The sequence below is a fragment of the Procambarus clarkii genome, chromosome 75 (assembly GCF_040958095.1).
Source record: "Procambarus clarkii isolate CNS0578487 chromosome 75, FALCON_Pclarkii_2.0, whole genome shotgun sequence".
In the NCBI taxonomy this organism is placed as follows: Eukaryota; Metazoa; Arthropoda; class Malacostraca; order Decapoda; family Cambaridae; genus Procambarus; species Procambarus clarkii.
Genome location: NC_091224.1, coordinates 19,786,447 through 19,795,959, shown reverse-complemented (window position 1 = coordinate 19,795,959; position 9,513 = coordinate 19,786,447).

Here is a 9,513-nt window from a genome sequence, read left to right as displayed (position 1 = left end):
CCACCTTTCCCATCTCTCCTCTTCCATTCCCCTCTCTTAATCACCCTTCTCATCCTATTCGTTCCCCCTTTACCTCTCCCTTCACCCCCCCCCCCCATTCTCCCCCCCCCATTAAGGGTAAACGCAGATAGGCTGACCCACTAAATGACGGCTGTTTGGAAGCGAACTGCCTCATTCCCCACTAAATAATTGCTCCTTAATTGGCCATTGCCAGTTCCTGAAGCAACGAAGTAGACACAGAGGCGAATACTGATTTTTGACGAAGATGGGAAGGAGGAGGAGGAAGAGGGAGGGGGGGGGGGGGAAAGGGGGGATATTTAAGATGGGGAGGGGGTTATGGGGGTGCTGGAAAATAGGTGGAGGGGGGGGCGTTATGTATTCATGGGGCATGAGGGTGTGGTTATGAGGGGGTGGGAGAGAGTGAGAGAGAGAGAGAGAGAGAGAGAGAGAAACAGAAAATATATAAGTATATAAAACTTACATACTTTAAATACTTTATTAAACACTTCACGGGCTTAGGAACTTGACAAACCCTAAGGGGTAGTAATTAGTGCGATTAACAACCTCGTTACGGTTCGAAACGTAGTAAACGCTAATAACAAATCCGCTATATAATTTGAAGGGAAAATGATGTACTGGTTTCGTCGCTGGACACGATGACTTCGGGTCTCTGGATATTCCTGTTTTTTTTTTTTTTTTGTATATTTGATGTCCAGTCATCTGAGGGTTTGGACAAAATGAAACAGACAGAGAGAAAGATCTAGGAGTTGATATCACACCAAACCTGTCTCCTGAAGCCCACATAAAAAGAATAACATCTGCGGCATATGCGAGGCTGGCTAACATCAGAACAGCGTTCAGGAACCTGTGTAAGGAATCATTCAGAACCTTGTACACCACATATGTAAGACCAATCCTGGAGTATGCGGCCCCAGCATGGAGCCCGTACCTTGTCAAGCACAAGACGAAGCTGGAAAAAGTCCAAAGGTATGCTACTAGACTAGTCCCAGAACTAAGAGGCATGAGTTATGAGGAAAGGCTGCGGGAAATGCACCTTACGACACTGGAAGACAGAAGAGTAAGAGGAGACATGATCACAACCTACAAAATCCTCAGAGGAATCGACCGGGTAAACAAGGATGAACTATTCAACACTGGTGGGACGCGAACAAGGGGACACAGGTGGAAACTGAGTACCCACATGAGCCACAGAGACGTTAGAAAGAACTTTTCCAATGTCAGAGTAGTTAACAGGTGGAATGCATTAGGCAGTGATGTGGTGGAGGCTGACTCCATACACAGTTTCAAATGTAGATATGATAGAGCCCAGTAGGCTCAAGAACCTGTACACCAGTTGATTGACAGTTGAGAGGCTGGGGACCAAAGAGCCAGAGCTCAACCCCCTCGCAAGCACAACTAGGTGAGCACACGCACGCACGCACACACGCACGCACGCACGCAGGGATGGCTCTCCAACACAGTATTAGCTGTCACGCACAATTAACTCTCCAATGGTCCAACGACCCGTCTTGGGGGGGAGGGGGGTGAAGGGGGGGCAGGGGGGGCCACGTGGCTCTCCCCGGGGCGCGCCGGGCTAACAAGGACACGGCTATTAAGTAGTTCGCTCGTTAGGGCCGGAACCCGTGAAGGTGGTGGTGACGTTGAGTGGTGGAGGAGGGTGGTGGTGATTGGTTATCTCGTGGTGATTGGCTATCTCGCGGTGATTGGTTATCTCGCGGTGATTGGTTATCTCGCGGTGATTGGTTATCTCTCGGTGATTGGTTATCTCGCGGTGATTGGTTATCTCGCGGTGATTGGTTATCTCTCGGTGATTGGTTATCTCGCGGTGATTGGTTATCTCGCGGTGATGGGTTATCTCGCGGTGATTCCGTGGATCAAACCTCCCCGGCGCGGCCCGGTCTCTTTTGCCTGGCCTCCTGGTTGGTTATCTGGTTCAACTATATAGACTGTTGGGAACCGCGTCGTATGCACCACCCACAGCCTGGTTGGTCAGGTATATATATATATATATATATATATATATATATATATATATATATATATATATATATATATATATATATATAACTGAAAACTCACACCCCAGAAGTGACTCGAACCCATACTCCCAGAAGCAACGCATCTGGTATGTACAAGACGCCTTAATCCACTTGACCATCACGACCGGACATAATGAGGTGATAGCCGAGGCTATTTGAACCACCCCACCGCCGGCACTCTGATAGTTATCTTGGGCATAGCATTTTACCAAATCACCTCATTCTTTGGGGCAACACGTGAGGAACACAAATGCGAACAAGCCTGAATGGTCCCCAGGACATATGCAACTGAAAACTCACACCCCAGAAGTGACTCGAACCCATACTCCCAGAAGCAACGCATCTGGTATGTACAAGACGCCTTAATCCACTTGACCATCACGACCGGACATAATGAGGTGATAGCCGAGGCTATTTGAACCACCCCACCGCCGGCACTCGGATAGTTATCTTGGGCATAGCATTTTACCAAATCACCTCATTCTTTGGGGCAACACGTGAGGAACACAAATGCGAACAAGCCTGAATGGTCCCCAGGACATATGCAACTGAAAACTCACACCCCAGAAGTGACTCGAACCCATACTCCCAGAAGCAACGCATCTGGTATGTACAAGACGCCTTAATCCATTACGGTCGTGATGGTCAAGTGGATTAAGGCGTCTTGTACATACCAGATGCGTTGCTTCTGGGAGTATGGGTTCGAGTCACTTCTGGGGTGTGAGTTTTCAGTTGCATATGTCCTGGGGACCATTCAGGCTTGTTCGCATTTGTGTTCCTCACGTGTTGCCCCAAAGAATGAGGTGATTTGGTAAAATGCTATGCCCAAGATAACTATCCGAGTGCCGGCGGTGGGGTGGTTCAAATAGCCTCGGCTATCACCTCATTATGTCCGGTCGTGATGGTCAAGTGGATTAAGGCGTCTTGTACATACCAGATGCGTTGCTTCTGGGAGTATGGGTTCGAGTCACTTCTGGGGTGTGAGTTTTCAGTTGCATATGTCCTGGGGACCATTCAGGCTTGTTCGCATTTGTGTTCCTCACGTGTTGCCCCAAAGAATGAGGTGATTTGGTAAAATGCTATGCCCAAGATAACTATCCGAGTGCCGGCGGTGGGGTGGTTCAAATAGCCTCGGCTATCACCTCATTATGTCCGGTCGTGATGGTCAAGTGGATTAAGGCGTCTTGTACATACCAGATGCGTTGCTTCTGGGAGTATGGGTTCGAGTCACTTCTGGGGTGTGAGTTTTCAGTTGCATATGTCCTGGGGACCATTCAGGCTTGTTCGCATATATATATATATATATATATATATGTGTGTGTGTGTGTGTGTGTGTGTGTGTGTGTGTGTGTGAACCTTATGTGTAGTGGCTGTAAGGGTGTTGAACAGCCTTGTTACCCCGACCTCCAGCTTCCACAGTCGTTTATGTAACTATATGTAACTATATGTAATTATAAGTAACTATATGTAACCACAGTAACTTTTTGTAACTTTTTGAAAGCTATAAACACGACTTTTAAGTATTTCTAGATCTTGTGTTGAGTCCAGATATCTACTTTATTAGGCCTTAGCGTATATTAGGCCTAAGATGGGTAGGTTATAGGTTTTATTAGGTTATCTTGAGATGATTTCGGGGCTTAGCGGCCCCGCGGCCCGGTCCTCGACCAGGTCTCCACCCCTAGGAAGCAACCCGTAGCAGCTGTCTAACTCCCAGGTACCTATTTACTGCTAAGATAACAGGGTCATCAGACTAAAAGAAACATATTGCCTTCGCCTCCACGGGGGATCGAGCCCGGAATCTCAGGACTACGAATCCGAAGCGCTGTCCACTCAGCAATATAATTACAAAACCTCTTCTAGTTTGTCTAAAGTCAACAGTGCCAAGTTTGGCAGTGGTGGTAGTGGTGGTGGTAGTGGTGATAGTGGTGGTGGTAGTGGTGATAGTGGTGGTAGTGGTGGTAGTGGTAGTGGTAGTGGTGGTGGTAGCAGTTCCAGTTCCCAGTGAGAGGAATGAGATGGAATGAGGGGCAAAATATCGAATGAGGAGAGAGAGAAGACAGGGCTAAAAGGGGGGGGGGGGGGGTGTAGGGGAATAAAGGGTAGGGAGGGAGGGGGGGGATTGGAGAAGGAATGGGTGGTGGTCACGTGATCACCAGATGGGGAAAGGGGGGAATCAGAAAAGGGGGGGAAAGAAATGGGTGATTCCGACATCATTAAACCATTAAAGTAGTTTAAATCCCTTCACTGGAAACGACAGATTAAAAACGATATATTATTTTTACTACTACACTTAAGGGTTTTAAAATCCCCTCCCTTTTCCCCCTTTCTCTCTCCCTTTTCCCCCCTTCCCTTTTCTCCCTTCCTTCTTCCCCTTTCACCATTTTTCAAGTCATTTAATAGCTCTTAAATCCGAATTTTAATACTTTTTCCAACACTGATTCACACTAGAAAGGAATTTTGATTGTGTCTTCCTGGTAATGTATAGTGTATGATTACGTCACTGATAGCATGATATCAATGGTGTTGATATCATTGTTCACAACGATATCAATGGTGTTGATGTCATTGATTTCAATGACATGAATGGTATTGATGTTAGAAATTGATGATAACAGCATCACTGTCAAGACTGATATCGAAGATATGTGTTAACCTGAGCGAACTAGTTATCATCAGAACGACAAATAGGGCGGAATTAAGGGGTGAAGAGGGATGCCATTAGGGCATTGATGAGCAGGTCATAAAATGGGGAAATTTCAATATGGGAGTTTCAAACATAGTTGGAGGTCATCTCTATGGCTAATGGGGTCATGTCTATGGCTAATGGGGTCATCTCTATGGCTAATAGGGTCATCTCTATGGCTAATGGGGTCATGTCTATGGCTAACGGGGTCATGTCTATGGCTAATGGGGTCATCTCTATGGCTAATAGGGTCATCTCTATGGCTAATGGGGTCATGTCTATGGCTAATGGGGTCATGTCTATGGCTAATGGGGTCATCTCTATGGCTAATGGGGTCATCTCTATGGCTAATGGGGACATCTCTATGGCCAATGGGGTCATCTCTGTGGCTAATGGGGTCATCTCTATGGCCAATGGGGTCATCTCTATGGCTAATGGGGTCATCTCTATGGCTAATGGGGCCATGTCTATGGCTAATGGGGTCATCTCTATGGTTAATGGGGTCATGTCTATGGCTAATGGGGTCATCTCTATGGTTAATGGGGTCATCTCTGGCTAATGGGGTCATCTCTATGGCTAATGGGGTCATCTCTATGGCTAATGGGGCCATCTATATGGCTAATGGGGTCATCTCTATGGCTAATGGGGTCATCTCTATGGCTAATGGGGTCATCTCTGGCTAATGGGGTCAACTCTATGGCCAATGGGGTCATCTCTATGGCTAATGGGGTCATCTCTATGGGTAATGGGGTCATTTCTATGGCTAATAGGGTCATCTCTATGGCTAATGGGGTCATCTCTATGGCTAATGGGGTCATCTCTATGGATAATGGGATCATCTCTATGGCTAATGGGGTCATCTCTGTGGTTAATGGGGTCATCTCTATGGCTAATGGGGTCATCTCTATGGCTAATGGGATCATCTCTGTGGTTAATGGGATCATCTCTATGACTAATGGGGTCATCTCTATGGCTAATGGGGTCATCTCTGTGGTTAATGGGATCATCTCTATGGCTAATGGGGTCATCTCTGTGGTTAATGGGATCATCTCTATGGCTAATGGGATCATCTCTATGACTAATGGGGTCATCTCTATGGCTAGTAGAACCATATACATCGGCAGTTCATTTCGTACACTATATATATATATATATATATATATATATATATATATATATATATATATATATATATATATATCACAGGTGCTTGTGTGCCCTGTGGCACGCCTATGTTCTCCAGGCGTTAACTCGTAGAGCGACGGTCTAGCTTCCTGCAGGTCGGAGTTCAATCCCCCGATCGTCCGTAAGTGGTTGCGCACCCTGCCTTTTCCCCCTCCCTCCGTCCCCTTAATTTGCTGGTCTGAAGGTGGTAAGAGTTAAGCCAAGAATTTTCCCCTCGTCTCCTTTCCTTAGGGAAAGTTAGTGGTGCGACGGAAGGGGAATATCGAGAGGGAAAATAGTGCCAATTAAGTCATTACGACTATATATCACTCTGGGAAAGGGGGGGGGGGTCTAGGATGAGGATTTGGGATGGGACGAGGTGGAAGGGAAGGGAACGCCGACCTGCAGGAAGAGAGATTCGCTCTACCGAATATATTTTTCTTTCGTGAGGGGGGAATTGAATGCTTTATTCGCAGGTTATTCGTAAATTAGTTGAGTATGCCCGAGAGTTCTATTTCCTTGTTGTTGTTTTTTGCCTCCCAAGTGTCGTTTTCTGTCGCCATGGTGTGGTGATTTGGCCTATAGTGGTGAGTTGAGTTGTTAAAACACACGAAACCAGTGCATCCCCCCCCCCCTTGAAGCTCAGTGTTCGACACCAGTAACGTACGTCAGACCAGTTGGGGTCTATGCAAGGTGGGGGGGGGGTTAGCTTTAACACCTTGACATTACATAACGCGGCATTATTGGCTTTGCTAATTTAGATCATTGACGTAGTTTGTTGTCTATTGTATGTTTGTCAGGATGACACTTTGGTGGTAGGCGACTGTCATAGGTCAGGGGGAATGACCTCATCTAATCTCCCTTCCACCCCCATTCCCCCCCCCCCCTCATTAAAGAAGATCGGCTCCTATTGCGACTACCGTCAAGTCTGAAATAGGGGTTTGATTTTCCAGAGAGTTTATCCAACAGTTTCTCATCTGTTCATCACACTCAACTGAAGGAAAAAAAAGTTGTTGCAACGTTGAAGCAAAATAGAAAATAACTTTGTTGATAGTTTGTGTGTATATTGGATGTGTATTTTCCCTGTTGGGAGGGAGAGAGGGAGAGAGGGAGAGAGAGAGAGAGAGAGAGAGAGAGAGAGAGAGAGAGAGAGAGAGAGAGAGAGAGAGAGGGAGAGAGAGAGAGGGAGAGGGAGAGAGAGAGAAAGAGAGGGGGGGGGGGGGGAGAGAGAGAAGGGGGAGGGGGAGAGGAAAGAGGCGGTTGGGGATAGAGAGGGTTAAACAAGGGTGAGGAAGAGGGGGGGGGAGGAGGAGGAGGAGGAGGAAGAGTAGGTGAGAGAGACCCGGGCATCGGCGGGTGTCTCGTCTACTGAAATATAATGATAATAATGCCGATACTTATAATGATAGTGATGCTACTTTTGTTACTATCATAATGATACCACTATCACTATCACCACTATCACCACCATCACCACCCACCACCTCTACTACCACACTGCTACCACCATCATCCACACCTCTTGTCACCACACAAACCCCCTATCCACCACTACCTCCAACATCCACCTCGCTTCATGCAGGTCGCCGTTCAATCCCCGACCGTCCCATAAGTGATTGGGCACCATGCCTTTCCCCCGTCCCATCCCAAATCCTTATCCTGACCCCCTTCCCAGTGCTATATAGTAGTAATGGCTTGGCGCTTTTCCTTGATAATTCCCTCTCTTACCTTCCCTCCCCCTCCTAACTGCCTCCAACTACCACCAACTACCACCACCACCACCACCACCTACCACCCCCCCCCAACAAACCCCCCCCCCTACCACCATCGAGGGATATAGGATATTAAAAAATGCTCTCGACTCTCCTGGACGTCTGATTTTATGAAACTTTTATTTGTCTTTCTTGAGAGTATTGAGTTGTGTGAGAGAGAGAGAGAGAGAGAGAGAGAGAGAGAGAGAGAGAGAGAGAGAGAGAGAGAGAGAGAGAGAGAGAGGATAAGATAGATATAAAGATAGAGAGGTAATAGAGATACTAGATAATAGAGAGAGAGAGAAAGATTAAGAGAGAGAGGGAGAGAGAGAGAGAGAGAGAGAGAGAGAGAGAGGGAGAGGGAGAGGAAGAGGAAGAGAGAGAGAGAGAGAGAGAGAGAGAGAGAGAGAGAGAGAGAGAGAGAGAGAGAGAGAGAGAGACAGAGACAGAGGATCAATTAAGCCCAGGAGAAGGGAAGAGTGATTCCAGGAGTGGAAATATTGTGGTCGGGAATAGGGGAGGTGGGGGTGGTGGGGTTGGGGGGGGTCCTGTGTACACTCTACGCTCGGTCGGGAATTGGAGAGAGAGATGTCAGGTGGTGGTTCAACATGACTCGGACAACCGGGTACACACAAAGAGGGGGGAGGGGGAGACGGTCCGGTGGCTGAGTAGGCGGCGCTCTGGATTCCTAGAGGCCCGGCGATCGATCCCCTTCGGAAACAAATGGGGAGGCAAAGTTTCTTTCACCCTGATGCCTCCCCTCTCCCCCCCCCTCCCCCCTGTTACCTGGGAGTTAAGGCAGGTGTTACGGGCTGCTTTTTAGGTGTATGTGTGTGTGTGTGTGAAATAAACAGTTGATTGATTAATAGTTGAAAGGCGGGCCCAAAGAGCCAGAGCTCAACCCCTCCGCCAGCACAACTAGGTGAATACACACACACACACACACACACACACACACACACACACACACACACACACACACACACACACACACACACACACACTCCATACACAGTTTGAAATGTAGATATGATAAGAGTCCAGTAGGCTCAGGAATCTGTACACCAGTTGATTGACGGTTGAGAGGCGGGACCAAAGAGCCAAAGCTCAACCCCTCCGCCAGCACAACTAGGTGAGTACACACACACGCGCGCGCGCGCGGGACCCATATTTAATAAAGCCATCATCCTCTTTTAAGTACAAAAAAGTCATATATTCCGTCTTTCATTTTGGAGTCTCCGTTATGACTCAATAGGTAACAAAGTGTGTGTGGGTGTGTGTGTGTGTGTGTGTGTGTACTCACCCTAGTTGTGCTTGCGGGGATTGAGCTCTGGCTCTTTGGTCCCGCCTCTCAACCGTCAATCAAATAGTGTGTGTGTGTAAATGTATGTTCTGTAGTAGATATGACTAAGGAAAAATTGAGCATGGGTTCGAATCCTCATCACGGCTCCTATATCGATCTCCTAGAGGCAAAAAAAAAATATATGTCAGGAACCAGACTTCTTCCATTTAGAGAGGCGGGGTCCAAGAGCTAACAACCTTATCCTGCAGGCACAAATAGTATACACAGATTATAAATAGACACACTCTTTGTTCAGCGACTCCTACATGCCACCCGAAAACAGGCTGATGGATCAGGAAATATTCTAAAGAGAGCGAAAGTGTACCTACCTGGCAGAAAACAGAGAGTCACAGCTCCATGTTTACTGACGATGCTAAGCTAATAAGGCAAATCAGAAATGGAGGAGGACTACAGAACGTTACAAGATGACCCAGACAGTCTGTACACAGATGGTCTGGGGAAATGGCTACTAGACTTTAACTCCGGCAAATGCAAGGTTATGAGGATATGAAT